Source organism: Mustela erminea, chromosome 2, assembly GCF_009829155.1.
Source record: "Mustela erminea isolate mMusErm1 chromosome 2, mMusErm1.Pri, whole genome shotgun sequence".
NCBI lineage: Eukaryota > Metazoa > Chordata > Mammalia > Carnivora > Mustelidae > Mustela > Mustela erminea.
Genome location: NC_045615.1, coordinates 2,575,638 through 2,597,218, shown reverse-complemented (window position 1 = coordinate 2,597,218; position 21,581 = coordinate 2,575,638). Strand labels below are relative to the sequence as shown.

At 46.2% G+C, this 21,581-nt stretch overlaps 1 protein-coding gene and 1 long non-coding RNA gene across 2 annotated transcripts in view; one reads left to right on the top strand and one right to left on the bottom strand.

Annotated features, from left to right (window-relative positions):
• The window catches only part of SLC39A14 (solute carrier family 39 member 14), a 46,324-nt gene that overhangs the window by 23,188 nt on the left and 1,555 nt on the right, over positions 1 to 21,581 (bottom strand). The window lies entirely within an intron of this gene.
• Positions 1,596 to 13,097, top strand: LOC116584173. The gene is made up of 3 exons (XR_004283079.1): positions 1,596 to 1,665; positions 8,231 to 8,233; positions 13,084 to 13,097. It is a non-coding gene; the product is annotated as an uncharacterized LOC116584173 (long non-coding RNA).

The window sequence follows — 21,581 nt, the reverse complement described above, 5'->3', positions numbered from 1 at the left end:
GGCATAAAACCTACAACCGTAAAAGCAATGATTAGGACGTCTGACTACAAAAACTGCCCAGTGTTCTATAAATTAGTATACTTCCAGTATTCGTACTCAAACTAATAATGATACAGTCATCTGTTTAAGTACCAACAGATCCAGTGAGAAAACCAGTAGCCTCACAGCCTGGTCCTCAGGTAAATACCGCCCACTGACTTTCTGGAGTTCCAAAGAATTTTGAGAACAACTACCAAGTCTGCAGCCGTCTCCACCCACCAAATGAACCAAGTCCAAGAAACCACTCTCCTCCGGGGCAAGCTGAAACCCCCTCCGAAGTAACAGTGCAAACACTCAAGCTTGCAAGCCAGCCCTCCCCCTCACCCAAGAGGCCCAGGTCTCAATGGGCCCATTCTTCTGCCCCCCTCTGGGCTTTTGCTCTCTTACACACCCTAAAAGGACATCTTCTCTTCTCCCAGTTCCCACTCCCAGAACGTTAGCCTCAAGCTTTGGCTCACCCAAAGGCCACCCAGGGTGGGAGATTTCTGCAAACACTGCAGGAGGTCTAGGGGGGCGGTCCTGGCAGGAGGGAGAAGGGTGGTGTTACCTAGAGGTGGTGGCCCATTTACTTTCCCCAGAAAATCCCCGTTGCTGGGAGGGGCAGGATGGAAAGATTATTAAAAAAAAAAAAAAAAAAAAAAAATCAGTGGGGACTCAGAAGCAGGGAACAAAATTAGAACCAGCAGCCTGCTGCTCATTGAGTAATATTTACCGAGCCCCCACTGTGTGTCAGTGCCTATGGGAGGGAGACTGAGAAAGGCAGAGCCTAGTGTCAGGGCCCAGCACAGACAGCTGGGGTTGGTAATGGGGAGGCTGGTGGCTTGACTTAGCCACCTGCTGAACCCTGAGTGAGGGAAATGACAGCCAGGCTCAGGGGCTGGACCAGGGCAGAAAGGGAGTACATTTGCCAGGCTCCAGCATTCAGGCGGAGGCTGGATTGGACAAAGCAGAGGAGTCTTCCAAAACTAACTGAGTGAGTCAGGCGGCCTGGTGAGCAGCAGCCAGTCGGGGCTTCCCCACCAGAGGCCAGGGCAAGAGTCACTGCTCTTCTCATCATTCATCCATCACCACTTCCCAGACACTCGGTTGCAAAACTCTGACCTGTTGTCCCTTATGTCCACTCCTGTTTTGTCAGACCATGGGGCCTGACATGTGGCTTAGGAAACATGGTGCTCCCATCCATGACTTGCGTCACCTGCTTGAAGTAAAACTCCCGGACTTGTTATTCAAGGTCCAATGAATAAGAAAAGCGTATGATCTACTGGCTAAATCAACAGACAACATGACAAGTTGGGCAGACCTAGGTTCAAGTTTGGAGCCTATCACTAACTTACCATGTGCCCCTAGTACAATGAAGCAACAAAATGTCCAACCTCACAAGGGCACCCTGATAAATGAGACCTTAAGGGTCATAGCCCAGTGCTATGTTCCTTCTGTTCCCTCCCTGAAGCTCTCAGGCCAATCCCTTCCCCTAGAACTGACTCCTGCGAGTTCTCAGAAGGCAGCTGAATGGGGGTCCCTGGGGAGCTCAAGCTGCTTAAGCATCTGACTTCAGCTCAGGTCATGATCTCAGGGTCCTGGGATCAAGCCCCATGTTGGGCTCCCCGTTCAGTGCAGAGTCCGCTTGTCTCTCTGGCCACTGCTCTAAAATAAATAAATAAAATCGTAAAAAAAATATAATAAAGTAAAGAAAGAAAGCAGCTCAATGATCCTTTTTCCAGGAAGCCTTCTTGGACCACTATTTAGGTACTCTTCAACTACTTTGCACTCCTCATTATCTGGTCTTCCAGGGATCCTTCCCAATAGATTTTTCCTCCTTAAAGGCCAGGAGGGGCTTCCCTTTACCTCTCTCCAGAACACAGTGCCTGGACCAGTACTGAGCATACAAGGAAGCAGAAGCAGCAAATTTCTGCTGGAAGATGTGAAGTCCAATGTCTAATGATGTTTCATTCTAATGATGTTTCCTCTAAATGATGTTTGCCTGGGGACGCCTGGGTGGCTCAGTTGGTTAAGCAGCTGCCTTCGGCTCAGGTCATGATCCCAGCGTCCTGGGATCGAGTCCCACATCGGGCTCCTTGCTCCGCAGGGAGCCTGCTTCTCCCTCTGACTCTGCCTTCCACTCTGTCTGCCTGTGCTCGCTCTCTCTCGCTCTCTCTGACAAATAAATAAAATCTTTAAAAAAAAAAAAAAAAAAAAAAAAACTTCAATTTAAAAAAAATAAAAAATAAAAAATAAATGATGTTTGCCTGCATCGCCCCTACAGCTTGATGAGGAACAGGGAGCTCAGAGGCCCCCTCCAGAGACATTCTGTCCTCCTGACCTGGGGCCTTCAGACATTATCTGAGCTCAGTGGCCAACACCACTTACTACTTTCTTCTTCTTTTGCCTAATCCATCCCTATTCCTTCAATTTCATTTTTATTAGCTAAAAGCTAGCTACACCTACCAGACTTTGAAAAACTGAGCCCAAGAGTTCATTTATTCAACAAATATTCATTGCATACTGGCTTCACCCCGGAAATAAAGCTAGGTAATGAGAATGCCTAGCAGCTGTCCTCACTGAGTGGGGAGAGCAAACAACTCAACAACTTCTAAGAACAACGGTGACAAGGGTCATCATGTTGTTCAGGGTTCAATTAGGCAATTTAACGGCTTGGAGAATCATGGGAAGAGCTGAAGAAACCCACAGCATGCTGCAGACTGAGGAGCTACTCCCAAAAATCAGAGTGCAGACATGGACCGCCCAGGAGCAGCAGCCCCTGCTGCATGAGATAGTATGGCATCAAGAAGCTGCCCACTCAAGAGCCATGTCGCCCCTGCCATGATCTACACCAGCAAAATGGATGTTCTGGGGCCCATCTTGAGGAAGAGGATATCCAACCACTTAAGACCAGATCGCATCCCGCTAATTGGCAAATCCAAGTCACAGTGGGACTTTTTACTACAAGGATGCCTGGCAAGTTTTTTATTTTCTTTTAATAGGGTTGGACCATAATTATCCAAAGCAGTGTGCTTGATGGTGAAAGGAGGCACCGTGAACAAACACATGGGGAGAACAGGAGTAAACCACAGAGTGGCCTTGGCATGGATGCCTGGTGACTAAGTCCACGCACACCACACACCATAGATCATGACATGGGGAAGTACAGGAAGCCATGGAGAACACAATGGGGCAATCAAATCTAGCGTCAGAGAAGACCTCTAAAAAGAGAACATTATTTTAGCAGAGACATGAAGGGCTGTAAAAGTGGGCCAGGTAAAGGTCAAGGGGGTATGGGTGGGGTGGAATGTTCTAGAATGTAGCTGCAAAGATGGCACATGTAAGAACTTCCAGGTCCAGTGGGGCCAAGGTAGTGGTCCAGTAGGCTTCGTTAAGGTGACAAGACCTAATTTTCACTAACGATGTGATCTGACTGGTGGTTTTAGCATACAGTCTGGAGAATGGATTGAAGGTTGTCAATCCCTGAGCCTGGGAGACCAGGAGGCTGTCTCGTGTCTGGGTGGGAGAGCACAGCACTCAGCTTGTTCTAAAGAGCAAGACTTCTTTCTCCTTGCTTCAAAAGCCAGCCTGGGGCGCTTCCCCTGCCCCTGAAGCTGCTGGTCACATAGTTTTCCATTAAAAAACTGAATAGGGTCCTCTCTAGCAGCCACCAGGAAGGAACAAGCCACATCATTGTCCTCATCACCCAAAGCACCAGAGTTCAAAAAAACCAACCTACCTCCTGCCATCATTTCCTAAATCAGGCTGAAACAAGTCAGCTCCGCTGTCCTGCTGTCACAGGAGGGCCATTTATAAACACTAGCTCCTGCTCCCTGGCAGCAACACTGTGGGCAGAATTTGCCACCCTGACTAGAAGTCTCTTATGCTGCCTTCTTCCCAAAATGGGTACGAATTACCCTCTGAGCCTCAGGCTCCCTCTGGGAGATGAGGTAGGCCCTTCCCAAACAGTCAGCCTTTGTAAGACCCTGAGCCACAGCTGGCAGAGGTATGCTTGGTTTCCCTGGTGCAGTGAACCTCTCTCTACTAGAAGCCAGGCCCTGGGCAGCTCCAGGGCTCCGCGGAGTAAGACGATCTTGGAACTGAGGCCTGCTGCTTCACACGCCCTTCCCCTTCAATGGCTTCTGCACCCTAGCTCCCCCTAAACAACCCCGATCCTTAAGCCCGTTCAAGTCCCCAACTCCTCCCCCAAAGAATCTGACCATGCCCATCTCTATAGCAGAGATGCCAGACCGTGTGGTAGTTCTTCTAGAAAAGTTGTTCCCAAAGTGTGGTCCCTGAACCAGCAACAGCGGTATCACCTGGGTACTTGGAAGTGCAAATTCTCAGTGGCACCTGAACCTGAGGACTCAAAAGATCTGGGGTGGAGCCCAGCGATCCATTTTAGGACACCTGTTAGGTGATCACAATGCATCCTAAAGTCTAAGGACCACTGTTCTCAGAGGAAGATCCAGAGCTTTTGTTAGATTTCCAGATTTCTTCACCAAAGAGGGCAACCCCTCTTGCCCAGCCACTGCTCCTGCATGTGAGCGACTTTCCACCTCAGTGGAAAGGCACAAGCTCCATCTGGGGTCTTAGCTTTCTCAGCAGCCATTGATTTTCAGCAGAGCCATACATGAGCCCAACTCTCATGAGAAAGAAGATTCTAGGGGAAAAGAAAGAAAAAGCCCGTATTTCCAAATTGGGGAAAGTAACAGGAAAGGGAGGGACACTAAGTAATTACACTACTGAATCATCATTCCTCCCATTTTCCCTCCCACTGTCCAAACTGCCCACGTGGCTCATCACTGACCCAAGGTTACTGGCATCTGATTACTGAGGCAAAAGGCTTTCCCCACATCCTGCTTCCTCACTGTGGGCCTCCCCATGTGACCAGAGCAACCCTCTTCCTACAAATCCCAAAGAGAATGCAGTGTCACCCACAGTTTCATGCTGTATCTGCTTACATACCTACCCCCTTCCCTTCCCTCCACTCCCCTGCACCATACCATCCTACCTCCTGATAAAATGCTACCTTTCCAGCACTCTCTTCCACCCAACAGCAAGTCAGTCCTTCTGCTTGTAGTTAAGAGTTCATGCAACTAGACCCCATCGCTTCCACCATCCCCCGCCTTTACTCTCTGGCCTGGGCCCTGGATTCTACCCAGAATGCTCCTCCCACACCCCATTTCACCCCTGCACCTCCTGTCTTTGCAAGCCACAGGCTAGAAGTCTGATTAACATCTGTTAGAAATGCCTGTCAGAAAGTCTGGATGTGTTTCAAGCACTCTCTCTGCAAGGTATGAAGGGCCTGGATGTGAAGGGGGTTAGAAGAGGGGAAAAGAGGGAGAAGGGGGGGCAGGCAAAGCCCCATCTCTGACCCACCCCAAATCCTGCCTAGCACCAGTCCCACCACACAAGGAAGCACCTTCCTCGGGCTCCCACCACTCCTGTCTCAACTATACACTGTCTTAGAAGGCCGGGCTGGTTCTAGTACTTTCAACTGTCTTCCCAGGTTGCTTCATAACAGTCCTAGGCCAGTAGAACCTAGTAAGTACTTGCTGCATGAACACATACATACCAATGCATAAGGACTCAGATATACCCCCGCCTTTTCTAGATATCACAGAATGGATGGGACAGACCTCGCTGAAGATGCCCCACTTTCAGCTGCAGGATCAAGGGCAGGAGCAAATGAGTGTCTTCCCAAAGGCCTCTCTATAAAGGGGTGAAGGGAGAGCATGAGGACCCGATCCTTTGCCCTCCAAACTGTCCTTTCTTTGCCAGAGCTCTAGAGAGGCTGTCAAGAGCACACAGATGGATTCCAGAGCAAAGACAACCAGGTTTCTGGGTCCTCTCACACTCAGATCCAGACCAGGACCAACGAAAAAAAAAATCACAGAGGCAAAGCTTCCATTTCCCAGGTTAAAACACCCTCAAGGCTGTGGGTCCGCAGCAGTCCGAACTTCAGCTGCAGAAGTGACTTCCCTAACAACAAAACTACTTATGCGTGTATTTCCACTTCCTTAGCTCCTATAAACTGCTTGCCTATTAAAAAGGGATCAACATTCTGACCAGACTTAAAGGCTTACCCCCTCTCCGGCCAACCCTAACCCCAACCATGAGGGGCAACTGGATTACCACCTGGAAAGGGTTTCTGATTTTAGCTTGCTACTCAGATGTGCTGTAGTTTGGGTGACTTTCCACTCCAAACAGAGAGAGAAAAAGAATAATTCTGGGGGAGCACTACTCACAATAATAAAAACCATGGAGGCAACCCCAAAAACCCATCAGCAGGAGTGGATGAATAAACGAACCAATTCTCACAATGGAACAGTATACAAGAGTGAATTAACCATAGTGACACAAACACTGAGTGTATACATTCTAAGATGTTACTAACAACTGCCTTGTGAATGCCACTCATTCTTCCAGACCTCTTCTCCAGGAAGGTTGGGAAGGATGGTCTGAATCTGAAGATACTGCACTGTATTCCCTGTGGACAAGAACCCGTTCAGGTTTCCTCATAAAGCTGACGGGGCACAGGAAACTTGAGTGGAGGAGATGCTGAAATGAAATGAAACCTCTTAACCAGCCTTCCAGATTCCACTGGGCACCTACCCCCATACTGTCAGCCCTTTCTCTCTCTCTCTCTCTTTTTTTTTTTTTTAAAGATTTTATTTATTTATTTGACAGAGAGAAATCACAAGTAGACGGAGAGGCAGGCAGAGAGAGAGAGAGGGAAGCAGGCTCCCTGCTGAGCAGAGAGCCCGATGCGGGACTCGATCCCAGGACCCTGAGATCATGACCCGAGCCGAAGGCAGCGGCTTAACCCACTGAGCCACCCAGGCGCCCCCTTTCTCTCTTTTTAAAGTATAACATACACACATGTAAAGTGCCAAATCTCAAGTGTACAGCTCAATGAAAGAACTCACCCTTTGGAAGTACAAATCTGATCACAGCACAATCTTTGTTTTAAACCCTCTGATGGTTTTCCAGTACAAGTGGAATAAAAACTAGACTCCCTTCCCTGGCCTAAAACTCACATGTCATCTGGCCCTTGCCAACTGCACTGACATTTTTGAGCCCTCTCACTTACTAGGATCCAACCACTCTGGCGTTCTTTCTGTCCCTTTAACATATCATGTGCATTCTGACCTCAGGGCCTTTGCACCTGCTATTCCCTTTGTTTAGAGTGCCTTCCCCCTAGATCTTCATAGGTCTCAGTTCAAATGTCACCTCTACAAAGGTATGGATGCCCACGTGGTTCATGGGTTCAAGCTCACCTCCAGGCATTCAGAATCCCAACACACTGTTTTATTTTCTTCTTAGTGTATGTCACTATAAGCGTCTGCCTTTGGCTCAGGTTGTGATCCTAGAGTCCTGGGATGGAGCCCCACATGGGGCTTCCCGCTCAGTGCGAAGTCTGCTTCTCCCTCTGCCCCTACCCCTTTCTCTCTCAAATAAATAAATAAAATTTAAAGTAAAATAGTTCTCATAGGGTGCCTGCGGGGCTTAGTGGGTTAAGTAACTGCCTTTGGCTCAGGTCATGATCTCAGGGTCCTAAGATCAAGCCCCACATGGTTAGGCTCCCTGCTCAGCAGGAAGTATGCTTCTCCCTCTCCATCTGCTGCTCCCCTCTGCACATAAGTGCTCTCAATTAAAAAAAAAAAAATCTCTAAAAAATGAATGGAAGTATTAATTTCCCACCGCCCATTGTCACAGTGTCAGGCAGTTCAGAATTGTGTTGTTCTTTGGTCCCTATCCACAGCTGAACTGTTGGCAAACTTAGGGGCTAGATCGCCTCTCCTGGAGCTCCTCTCCCCTGGAGCCAGAAGGTTGTCTGGAGCTGGAATACAGAACACCGGTCAGAGAAACTAAAGTGAAACCTAAACCACAGCAGGGGGTCCAAGAGCAAGGTGGTAGGAGGGAAGCAGATGCAGGCAGGCAGCCTCCCTTCCCAGCAATCCCGAAGATGACAAATGTGCCGAGGATGGGCAACCATCTGATAATCCCGCCAAAAATAACATGTGAACTTTCCCCATGGCAGGGGGAGAAAAGGAAAGCAAACCTCACAAGTACAGGCTGTTTCTAGAATTTCTCAGCTGCTCATGGAAACTCTGAGTCTCAGCCTAGTGGCATATAACCTCTCAATGTGCCAACTGCACACATCCTGAAATGCAGGGGGAGGGGCTTTGTGAGTGGCTGCCAAGAGGGAGTTGTGAGAGAATAGTCAAGGTCACAGGCATAATCTGGCCAGCAGAACTGTGCACACACCTCTGTTCTCCCATGGTCAAGGCCTCTTGCCGTGGGAGGCATCCCCATGCAGTGTCTGCTGGATGCAAGGGGCGGTGGCTGAGGAGGGAAGAGCAGGAACTGGGACACAATCTCTGCTCCTAGGGCTGGTCAGGTTGCACCAGAGGCCACTTTGGCTAGTGGCCCGAGTCTGGAGGCATGGGTGACTTTGTACTTTTTGCACCTTTCTGGGAAAGGTGATGAGAACTGTCGTGGCTTGCAGCTCCTGGAAACGAACCGGGGACCTGGTATCCTGAGAATTTGCCTGGCCTCTCAAATGGAACATCTCCAACATCAGAGAAAAAAATGGTCAGCACTGGGGTGCCTGGGTGGCTCAGTGAGTTAAAGCCTCTGCCTTTGGCTCAGGTTATGATCCCAGGGTCCTGGGATCGGGCCCCGCATCCGGCTTTCTGCTCAGCGGGGAGCCTGCTTCCCCCCCCCCCCCGCCTGCCTCTCTGCCTACTTGTGATCTCTGTCAAATAAATAAAATCTTAAAAAAAAATAAAAAATTTTTTAAAAAGGTCAGCACTGAAATATACGCATGCCAATCAGTGTCACCTGGGCCTGGGATGGCTGAGTACAGGACATGCCATCCGTGGGCATGGGAGAGAAAGAAAGAGGCAGGAAGGGATGTCAGGGCCTTACAGCTCTGGCTCATCTCCTAGAGGAAAAAGAGGGCCAGCTTTCCCAGGCCGACATGGCTCCCCCTTGCCCCAAGCCTCACGTACTCTGTGCTCTAAGAAAACGAGAGTCTGTGGGACTGGCTGGGAGCCCTCCAGTTTCCAGGAAAGGATGACAGTAGTCCCACAGTTCAGCTTGCTCCCCGTGATTTACAGGGCTTTCTTGACTTGCAGGACACACACGTACCCCACTCCTTTCTCCCACAAACCAACCTTTTAGGCTTCCAGTAAAAAAGTAAGGGAAAAAAAAAAACAGCTGTGGGGTCTGCCCTCCTCACTCTCCCTTTGGGAGGGCAGCTCAGCAGTCCTGGGGCCAGGGAGGTGGTGATGGGAAAGGCCTTTCAGGAGAGTGGGCTGCCTCCTCCCTCAATCTCCACCTGGCAGCAGGACACCCGAGAGAGTCCTCAGGGGACAGGGGGATCTCTGCAGAAGGAAAGGACCAGTGAGATAGAGTAGCAAGTTGCCTGGGGGTCAGTCCTGTCCCCATAGTGGCAGTCAACAAACAATTACTAAGAACTTACTCCACGGGCACCTGGGTGGCTCCGTGGGTTAGAAGTCTGACTGTCCGTCTTGGCTGAGGCTCAGGTCATGATCTCAGGGTTGTGAGATCAAGCCCCATGTGGTCAGGCTCCGAGCTCTTTGGGGAGTCTGCTTGAGATTCTTTCCCTCTCCCTGTGCAGCCCTCTCTCAAAAATAAATAATAATCTTTTTTTAAAAAAACGAAACTGGGGCACCTGGGTGGCTCAGTTGGTCAAGCATCTGCCTTCAGGATCCCAGCATCCTGAAATCAAGCCCTGCATCCAGCTCCCTGCTCAGTGGGGAGCCAGTTTCTCCCTCTCCCTCTGCAACTCGCCCCAGACCCAGCTCCTGCTCTCTCTCAAATAAATAAATAAAATCTTTAAAAAAAAAAAAAATCCATTAGCAATAAAACCCTTACTCCACAATCGGCTAAATCACCCTTTTGAAGGTTTAACTAATTTAATACTCAGACTATCTGTGTATAAGAATGCCTGTTTCAGGGGTGCCTGGGCAGCTCAGTGCATTAAGCCTCTGTCTTTGGTTCAGGTCATGATCTTGGGGTCCTGGGATCAGGCCCCGCATCAGGCTCTCTGCTCAGCAGGGAGCCTGCTTCCCCCTACCCCTCTCTGCCTGACTCTCTGCCTACTTGTGATCTCTCTGTCAAATAAATAAAATCTTAAAAAAAAAAAAAAAAAAAAAAGGAAAGCCTGCTTCAGGGAACCTGAGTGACTCAGTTGACTGTGTATCCAACTCTTGATTTCAGTCCAGGTAGTGATCTCTGGGTTGTGAGATGGAATGAGGCCCCTGTCAGTTCTAAGCATAGCCGGGTGTGGAGCCTGCCTGGCAGTCTCCCTCTCTGCCCCTCCCCCACTCACCCACGCAGGCTCTTAAAAAAATAAAAAAGGCCTGTTTCAGGATTCTCACCACCCTTGACTATTAAAATAGTATTTCATCTTTACCAAATAGGTTAAAAATCATTCTTTCAATTCTTTTAATTTGCATTTCTCAGATTCTCAGTGTGGCTAATCATATTATCAGGTTCACTGACATTTATATTTCTTCCTTCATAAACTATTACTCTCCTTTGCCCATTTTTGCTGAGATTCATTCATCTTTGTTCTTATTGGTGTATGTAGGAGCTTATTGTATGGTAAAAATATTAACCTCCTGTCATGTGTTACAAATACCTTCCTAATTAATAATTTGCCTCCTAATTTTGTTAATAGGTATAACTGACAATTTTTTTAAATAACGCAAAGTAAATTTATCACACATTTCCTTTAAGAAGTAGCATGCTTGGGGGGCGCTTGGGGGGCGCCTGGGTGGCTCAGTGGGTTGAGCCGCTGCCTTCGGCTCGGGTCATGATCTCAGGGTCCTGGGATCAAGTCCCGCATCAGGCTCTCTGCTCAGCAGGGAGCCTGCTTCCTCCTCTCTCTCTCTGCCTGCCTCTCTGCCTACTTGTGATCTCTCTGTCAAGTGAATAGATGAAATCTTTAAAAAAAAAAAAAAAGAAGAAGAAGTAGCATGCTTGGAAAATCCTTTCCCACTCATAAATTATAGAAATATATATTTTTATTTTCTTGCATTTAAAAATTTTAAATTTCTCATCTAGAATTTTTTTTAAAAAAGATTTTATCTATTTATTTGACAGAGCGAGCAAGAGAGCACAAGCAGGAGTGGCAGAGGGGGAAGGAGAAGCAGGCTCCTGGCAAAGCAAGGAGTCTCACTCAGGGCTTGATCCCAAGAGCCTGGGATCAGGACCTGAGCTGAAGGCAGACTCAAGGGACTGAGCCACCCAGGATCTCTCTCATCTAGAATTTTATCTGACACAGTGTAAGAAAGAGAATCTAACTTTTAAAAAGATACTCAATTATCCCAATATTGTTTAATTTCTTTATATACAATATTGTCTATTTTCTTTATAAATTTCAAGTGCAGCATCTATAAAAGGTAGGAACGGAGGTAAATTCAAACATATCCTTTGCACAGGTGGCTACTCTAGCTAATAAGATGTGGTTGCCATCTATTTCCTCTCCTTCCTGCTCAGAGGTATAGGCTGGCAAGTAACCGCTACAGGACAGAAGTCCTACCTGCAAAGGATGGCAGAGCAGAGAGACACACTAAGGAGAGCCTGGGACCCTACAGGCATCACCGAGCAGGAGCATGGGCCTCACACAGCTAAAACTGCCGCATGCTTTACAAGTCATTTCCCAAAGCGGCATTGGTTGGACTCTGTCATTTGCACTAAACACCCCTGGAACTCATCCACGATCCTTTCTTCCTTAATTTTACAGTAAGAATTGCTCAGATTTATTGTTGTCTGCTAGGCACCACAGTTAAGCAATTTGTTTTCATCCTCGTTTGATCTTCTCAACAACCTCCGTTTTGATAGAGTCTACAGGACTTTGCTGTAATTGTAAAAGTATCAATGACACCTTTTTGGAGTAGGAAAAGATTCCACGAAAAGCACACATCAATAAAACAACTCCCTATTTTGGAAACATTAAAATAAAAGCACCACAAAATTACATCATTTTCATTTTATAGATGAGGATACTGACCAAAATCAGACCACAACTAGTCAGAAATACCATTATTTGCTAAATTCCTACACATACTGAGGTAGGTCTGGTTTTGGATGTTTCTATTTTGTTCTATTCACCTATTCTGTACCAATGTCACCATTTCCCCTTCTGGTAAATCAAGTCTAACTTCACTACTTTCTTCTTTAAATTGTTTTTGGCGATTTTTGTACATTTATTCTTGCAGAAAAAAACTTTTTAAGTCCTCTTGTCAAATCCCAATACTTCCCTTTTGGAATTCATCCTATGGAAATCATGTTGATTTCGATCTATTAAGTGCTGACTGTTTTGGGCATAGGGAATACAGCAATAAACAAAATGAACAAAAATCCTTACCCTCAAAGCGTAATGGTAAAAAGTTTCAAGCCATCTAAATGCTTGGTGCTTGGCCATCTCAGTGGGAAGAGCAAGCAACTCTCGATCTCAGGGTTCTTTAAGTCTGAGCCCCACACTGGGTGTAAAGATTGCTTAAAAATAAAATCTTAGGGGTGCCTGGGTGGCTCAGTGGGTTAAGCCTCTGCCTTCAGCTCAGGTCACGATCTTGGGGTCCTGGGATCAACCCTGCATCGGGCTCTCTTCTCTCTCTGCCTGCCTCTCTGCCTACTGGCAATCTCTGTCTGTCAAATAAATAAATAAAATCTTAAAGTAGGGGCGCCTGGGTGGCTCAGTGGGTTAAGCCGCTGCCTTCGGCTCAGGTCATGATCCCAACGTCCTGGGATCGAGTCCCACATCCGGCTCTCTGCTCAGCGGGGAGCCTGCTTCCTCCTCTCTCTCTGCCTGCCTCTCCGTCTACTTGTGATTTCTGTCTGTCAAATAAATAAATAAAATCTTAAAAAAAAAAAATCTTAAAGTAAAAGAAATAAAAACTCAGGGGTGCCTCGGTGACTCAGTCTGCTGAACATCTGATTCTTGGTTCAGCTCAGGTCATGACCTCAGGGTCATGGGACTGAGCCCCGCTTTGGGCTCCATGCTCAGCGCAGAGTCTGCTCAAGATTCTCTCTCCCTCCTCTTTGGCCCTCCCTCCACTCATGCTCACACATACTCATATGCGCTCTCAAATAAACATAAAAAATCCTTAAAATAAATAAATGTACAACACACTTAAACTGCTAGAGTAAGGCAATCCATGTAACAAAACATGTTTGAGCACAGAGATTAGGCACTTTGGCTCTCAGTGAGAGAGACCTCAGTGCAAATCCTAGTCTGCTTTTACTAGCTTCAAGGCTTGGGTCAAGGAGACTTGCAGTCCTTATACAGAAAAACAAAGCCTACTAATGGTCCCTACTTAAGAGTAGATAATGAGATACTGAATTATAAGTGCCAAAACACAGTAACTGTTCAATTAATATTAGTTATTTGGGGGAAGATTAACATGGAAAGATGTTCATGATATGGGAAGTGGAAAAAAATAAAAAGAGCCTATAAAACTGTAGACACAGCAGACCATCTTTCCTTAAGCTGTATTCATTCACAGAAAGACTAAAAACACATAATTGTTATCTTCTGATGATGGATTTAATGCTTACATCTGTTATCGTTTTATTCATCTGCATTTTTTACAATGAACATGTATTACTTTAAGAAGAAAGTTAATTTTAGACTCCAGTTGGGAAAGAGGAAAGGCTTAATGACGACCAAGTGAGAAGGCTTTTTCCTCCCCTTCACGAATCTGGAGGTGGACTGCAGTCCTCATCTGCCCTGGGCTGCACTACATTTGTGCCTGGTTCCTAAGTAAATAAAATCTTAAGTTTTATTTTAAAATCTTAAAGTGAGCAGGGCCTCACCTCAGTTCTCCTGGATCAGGGCTTCTTCGACGAGATCCAAGTATCTGTACATCTAGGTCTGAGAGATCATCTGGACTGTAGTCTGGGGCACTGGTCTGACATTTCAGGACTGCTGTACTAGACACGACTAGCAATTAACATTCTGTGATTTATCTAAACTCTCTGAAGTCAGATCACCCCTTTCCCTACCAAATGGTTCCCACCACCTCTGCCCTGCCCATCCTACATGGAAACTAGTGCTCAGTAACTTTGCGGCACGTTGTTACCGCAAAGTTGCTGGTCTGGATCCCAAGCATGAAGGACCTCAGAGGCCAGCTTTCAAATTTCTGCTTGGTTCTCAGATCTGGGTCAAAGGAGGGGAGCAGGCAGGCTGAGGCTGGGCCCTGGCCTCAACAGCAAAGCTCGAATTTGGTCTTAGGTCTAAAAAGAAGCCTCCCTTTTCTTTTGCAACTCTGTGAATGACAGTCTATACAGGACATTTCTCCCCATCCTGAGTGTAGTGAGTTGAAAAACATCCCTCCAAATCCATGTCTACCCAAAACTTCAGAATGTGACTTTATTTGGAAATAGGATCTTTGCAGATATAATTAGTTAAGGATCTTGAGATGAAATCATCCTGTATTTAGGGTGGGCCCTAATGACTGGTATCTCTACAAGATATAGGAGAGGGAGATTTGGACAGAGGGGCACAGAGAAGGATATGTGAAGATGGAGGTAGACACTGGAATGAGCCAAAGAACACCTGGAGCCAAGAGAAGCTGTTAGAGGCAAGGAAGGATTCTCCCCTAGAGCCTTTGGAGGGAGTATAGTACTGCTGATACCTTGATTTAGAAAGTTAGCCTCCAGAACTGTGAGAGGACACATTGCTGCTGTTTCAAGCTACCCAATTCGTGATAAATTTGCTAAAGCAGCCATGGGAAGCAAATGCTTCAGTGCTGGAATTAATGCCTGATTGTTTTTACCTGGGGTTCTCTTGCTATGGTTGGCAGAATTCTAAGATGACCCCCCATGACCCTTGCCCTTGCTTGTGGGTAGGCCCTGTAAATATGAGGTATCACTCTGGTTACTATGTTACATTATCTGGCAGAAGGGATTTTGCTGGTGTTAGCTGACCAAATTCATTAACCTTAAGACAGAGAAATTACTTTATGTGACCAGAACTAATCAGGTGAGCACTGGAAAGAGACAGGCTCTTCCTGGCCAAAGAGATTTGAGGCATAAAAGGATTCACCATGGGAGAAATAGTAATTTTTCCAGTGTGGAAGTCTAGCAGACACCAGCTGGACCAAGTGAAAGAACACATCACCAGTATTCAGACATACTCACATCCTGAGTGCCTTGACAGGATGCTCTGAAAGGACGCAATATCATTTTTGTGATATTCTCGCCCAAAATGCATGACCCCATTCTAAGAAAGAAAGACACAGGAACTGGGGCACCTGGGTGGCTCAGTGGGTTAAGCCTCTGCCTTCGGCTCAGGTCATGATCCCAGGGTCCTGGGATCGAGCCCCACATCGGGCTCTCTGCGCTGCAGGGAGCCTGCTTCCTCCTCTCTCTCTGCCTGCCTCTCTGCCTACTTGTGATCTCTGTCAGATAAAGAAAAAATCTTTAAAAAAAAAAAAAAAAGACACAGGAACTGTCAGATACTAGAGGAGACTAAGAAGTAACAACTAAACGCAACATGGGATCCTGGAAGAGAAAAAAGGCATTAGGGAAAATACTGGCCACATTTCAAGAAGCCCTGCAGTTTGGTTAAATAATATTTGCCAATGTTGATTTCCTCTTCTTGATAATTGTACTACAGGGTGAGGGATATGAAGGAACTCTGCTGTATTTTTTTGCAACTTTTCCTTAAGTCTAAAATTAGTTCAAAATAAAAAGTTTAAAAGGAAATGGCTGCCTAAGATATTTTTCGAGCCAAAAGGCAGACTAAATGCTTCAGGAGAAATTTTGATGCCAACGTACAGTGGGAGATAGGTACCCCATCATATCATGAAAAACAATTACAAGGGAACAGGTATTTTGTGAACAGAGGCTGCCTCAGGGCCACAGGATTACAAACTTTTTCTCCAATACTTCTTTATTCTTTTCTTTACAATAAGTTTTCTTTACAATGCGTTACTTTTGACAATCAGAAAAAAAACATAATTTTCAGGGGCACCCGGGTGGCTTGGTTGGTTGAATAGCTAGGTGCCCTCAGCTCAGGTTGTGATCGCCAGGTCCTAGGATCAAGCCCCATGTCAGGTGCCCTGCTCAGCAGGGAGCCTGCTTCCTCCTCTCTCTCTCTCTGCCTGCCTCTCTGCCTGCTTGTGATGTCTCTCTGTCAAATAAATAAATAAATAATCTTTAAAAAAAAATAAACAAAATCTTTAAAATAAAAAATAAAATAATAAATTTTTTTCAAAAATACCAAACAGTTGCTTGGGGATGCTGTGGAGTATGATTAATCAAAGTTTCTGGAAGAGGCTTTTAAGGTAGAGAGGTCCGTGTTAAGATGGGATAGAAAGGTGTTCCCTGCCTCTGAGGGCTAAGAGGAGGCAGGAGGTGGCAGTTTAAGTGGACTGGTGCAAAAGATCTAGATCTGGGGTCACAGAGTCGTTATTCTAGGTAGGAGCAGGCTGGACCCCAAGACAGAGGGCTGCTGAAAGAGAGCTGTTAAGTCTTTGACATGGAACAGCTAAGAGTTCTCAGAGTGAGTATCAGTACCTCAGACCCCAGAGCCCTTCAAAAGCCCTGGGTCCAACCTAAATTTCCAGGCACGTCTGTCACCAGCCCTTCCCTCTATCACTACCAACCTGCGGCCTATGCTGATCACCCCTGCCCCAGATCGTCCATCTTTGTGCCTCCTCGCCAGGACCCCTCTTCCAGCTTTCCTTTCTTCATAGCTTTCAAAATTTGGCTTAATTCCACCTCCAGGAAGCCTTCCCTGACCACTCCCGCCCTAAGCACTTCACCTTCTTCCAGTCTGCTTAAGTATCTCACCTGCTTCACTCAACTGTAGCTTAAACCCACAAGACAGCACATAAGCTTCCACATGTTGTCAGTGCATCTCCGCAAGGGCTTTGCAAGCACCTTCAGACCAGAGACAAGGTTTACCTGTCTTCACAGGGCAGACGCTCTCAGCTGAGCTCCACTGGTTTGCCCTGCCCCAGTACATCCTCCAGCAAATCACCTTTCTGCTCTCACCAGCAGAGGTCACATTTGGCAAGTCTGCTGTGCCTATGCCCAAACCTTTTTACACTAGTTCTGTTTGTTTTTGTGACTATAATTTAATTAAACAATAACTGAAATGTAGGTGCAGAAAGAAAAAGGTTTGGTTTCTATGAAAATTCAGTGCTCTAGAACAGTAATTCTGAAATTCTGGTCTTAGAGGACACCTGGGGTCATTGAGACCATTTTGGGAGGTCTACCAGTTAAAAACGACTTTCATTATAATATTAAGATGTTGAAAGCCTTTTCACTCTCATTTTTCAGAGGCTACATGAAGTGTGGTGAATATAGAAGTCTTAGTTTTGAAAGATTTCTATGGCAGAAGTTTCGGGTATAAATATGTGTGTTTAGAGATTAACTCACTTTGTTCTCAAGACTTCAACTGAGTCTTTACCAGCAAACTTACATTATACCTATTACAATCTCTGCTATCTCATCTAATAAATCATTATTTTGAAATTCTGTAGATCTGCAAAGATGTAAAAACAATGCCATCCTGTTCTCCATTTTTTAACTCTTGGAAAACAGGTACTTACATAAAAATGTGCTTTTTATGTTAACATGTAATGATCTTGCATTTATTATTTTTAAATGTTTTAATCTGGGAGGGAGGTAGGGGGAGAGGGAGAGAGAGAATCCCAAACAGGCTCCACACCAAGCTCAAAGCACAACACCGAGCTCAATCTTACAACGCTGAGATCAAGACCCTAGCCGAAACCAAAAACTAGATGCTTAACTGACTGAGCCACCCAGGTGCCCCAAATCTGTTTTTAATTTTTAACACAGCAAATATCAAAAGACTTGGCACATAAACAAAAGACAATATTAAAGAATTCTAGGATCAGAAAGTCTGAGAACTGCTCATCTAGAAAGACATGTTACAAATGAGGGGAAAAGGGGCACTTAAGTATCCGATTTCGGCTCAGGTTATGATATCAAGGTCCTGAGATCCAGCCCTGTACTGGGCTCCCTACTTGGCGGGGAGCCTGCTTCTCCCTCTCCCTCAAAAACATAAAATCTCAAAAAAAAAAAAGTAGGTTTCTACATGCAGACTGATAGGCAAATGTCTTTTATATTCTTTAAGAAAAACTAATGAACAGATGTATATGGCCTTTTACCCAGAATCCCCCTTCTGAGAATTTCTTCAAGTCGTAATTACACATGTAGGAAAAGCCATTTGTACAAAGTTATTCATTGCAGCGTTGTAGGTAATAACAGAATAGACAAAATAATGGAAACAACATAGATAGTTCAGGGACAGAGAGAGATGACTTATGTACATTGGTTAAAGTATCACCATACTTCCATATCCTGAATATTGTGTGGCTACAATAAAAAAATGACCCAAGTGTCATATGGAAAGATCCAACACAGTTGCTAGGTGAAAACATCCAGGGGCTAAACAACACGTCTAACGTGCTAACCAGAACCATCTGTGAAAAAGAGGGGTGGAGGGGCAGGGTACGGTGTTGCACTGAATACCAAGTGTGTGTGTGAATGTATACATTGTTTTTAACCTTTTGATTTTTCAACTATGTGAATAAAGCCTAGTGAAAAAAAAATTTAATAAAATAAAAGGAAATGTCGGGGCACCTAGGTGGCTCAGTCAGTTAAGCGTGTGTCTTCAGGGCCCTGGGATCAGACCCCATGTGGAGCTCCCTGCTCAACAGGGAGCCTGCTTCTCCCTCTCACCCTCTGCCCCTCCCCCCTGCCCATGCAACCACTTGCTCAGTCTCTCAAATAAATAAATACAATCTTTAAAAGTAATAAAACGAGGGGCACCTGGGTGACTCAGTGGGTTAAGCGACTGCCTTCAGCTCGGGTCATGATCTCAGGGTCCTAGGATTGAGCCCCGCATGGGGCTCTCTGCTCAGCAGGGAGCCTGCTTCCCCCTCTCTGCCTGCCTCTCTGCATACTTGTGATTTCTCTGTCAAATAAATAAAATCTTCTTAAAAAAAAAAAAGGAATAAAACGAAATGTGAGAAAACTGCAGGTGGCATGTATAGATATAATTTTTATATAGAATTTGCAAGCTTGGGAACCTGGGTGGCTCAGTGGGTTAAAGCCTCTGCCTACAGCTCAGGTCATGATCTCAGGGTCCTGGGATCGAACCCGACATTGGGTTCTCTGCTCGGCGGGGTGCCTGCTTCCCTCTCTCTCTCTGCCTGCTTGTGATCTCTGTCAAATAAATAAAGAAATAAAGAATTTCCAAACTTAATTAGAGTACCCAGAAACTCAAGAAAAAGGCCTCAGTCCTAAATCAATTTTGGTGAGTAAAAAAATACATGCATATGATTTTAAAGTAAAATGAATTGTTTAAAACATGGATTGTTTTAAAACCCTCCACTTTAAACTGACTTTTTATTAACTACTAACACCAAGTGCCTTGCCTAAGAGCTCCTAGGGATCCAATGGTTAACAAATTCGGGACTGTCACCTTCTCATTCCATCAAACTCCAACATTCTCCTGGGCCAGATGCTGGTAGAAGGTGGTTAGGCCTGAGAACGCAGTCAGACCTTGAAGTTTCCAAGGCAGGGAATAGAGTTTCCCACTGCTGGGCATGCCAGGCTCTCTCCAGGCTGATTCTATAGCCACTCTCCCTCCCCCTTTGTGGGCCTCCCAGAGTGTATTCTGCCTCTGAAAGGCTCAATGACCACAGCAAGGGTGGGGACAAGGCAGCGGGGTCTCAGAGATCTTGTAAGAAGGCTGTCCTGCAGGCTCCCGGGAGGGCATGAGGCCCCTGGCTGGCAGCAGACTCTGAACTCCTTATCTGCTGGCATTCTGCCAAACCACCAGCCTCCAGGTCAGACAAGTCCCACTGTAGACATTTAGCCAGTCCTGGCTGGGGCCCCAGCAGTGTGACCCTTCCACATCCAGTCCCTACCCTCACATGTCTCAAAGTATTCAGGAAAGAGAAGAAGACGACTCCTGCACTGGGGCGCCTGGGTGACTCAATCATTAGGTGTCTGCCTTCAGCTCAGGTCATGATCCCGGGGTCCTGGGATGAAGTACCACATCGGGCTCCCTGCTGGGCAAGGAAGCCTGCCTCTCCCTCCCTCTCCCACATCCCCCTGCTTGGGTTCCCCCTCGTACTGTGTCTCTGTCAAATAAATAAATAAAACCTTTTTAAAAAAATAAATAAATAAAAAAGGACTCCTGCAGAAGAAACTTTTATCCACACAAGTAAAGGGACTTTCTTCCCCCTAAGTAGGCATAGGGGATAACTGGCTCCTTCCTCTTCACATTTTCAAGGAGAATTACCAATTTCATTATCACATTTACAAATAAAAACAGAACCCTTGATGGTCTTCGCCATTAAGCCTCATGGTCACTAGCAAGCAAAGTGACTTGGTTAATGTGACCCATTAACCTCTCTAGATCTAGTTTCTTTAGTTGTAAAACAATCTAGTTACTTTAGTTGTAAAACAAAGAGCCTAGACTTTAAAAGATTCTCAAAATCCCTGCAGTTCAACATCCTGCTGTCTTTAGTTCTGCAAGATGCCTAAGCATTACTTCTTTCACACAAACGAGCTGAATTATTTTAACGCAGTGGAGAGAAGGGGTCCCAATTCTCAGACATATTAACTCTATTCACAGCACTACTACTTAGATCCCAAGATCCTGTGAACACTGGACATGATTTCAGGTTCCTCCCGGAAGTGAGTGGGATATGAGCAGGTAAGGAAAAAGGAAGACTGTGGGAAGGGTTTGAAAATAGAACCAGTCCAGTGACTGACATATACCTGCAAGCCCCCACACACAATGTTAGTCCTTCCAGCCCATTATCAGCCCAGTAAAGGAGTACTTCTGCTACCTAAAGAAATCACAACAGCTCCCAAAACTAAAGGTAGCGAGGAACCCTTTTTCCCTATGTCCAGTGATTCTGTGGAACAATCCCTGGAAGGGCACAGAAAAGCAGCTTACCAGAGGCAGGGAAATTGCATCCATGTTCCCAAGGAGGAGATGAATCAGGCCCAAGTCTGCACTGATACGACTCCTACAACCCAACCTACCTAGTTTCTAGAACCCCTAAATAATACCCCATCCCACAGAGATGCTGCTGCCGCTGCTGCTGAAACCTCTACTGTGTTCCAGGAACAATCACAACGTGCTTCACGGTAGGGAGAACAGGCCCACAGAGGTTACGAAACCACCCTGCTGGAGAGTAATGGGGCCAGGATTTGGGCAGATTGATCTGGTTCAAAAGCCCAGAATCTCCCACCACCTCACACCATCTCCAGTAGAGTGCTGTCTTTTCCTAACTTAACTGAACACAACAGCGTGGCCTCTCTTGTGTGGCTACTTTATTCACGTCTGGATGTTCTCTCCTCATCAGGAGTCTGCAGGAGCCAGGCCTCATCCCCTCCTTGCACCTGGCAGTGGCCACTGCAGAGCTGAGCACAGACTGGGCCCTGTGTATTGACGTACTGAGAGAGACGAGGACTACTCAGAGAGCCATAGAGCCTACAGTTCTTATTCTTCTTGCCTAAACGAC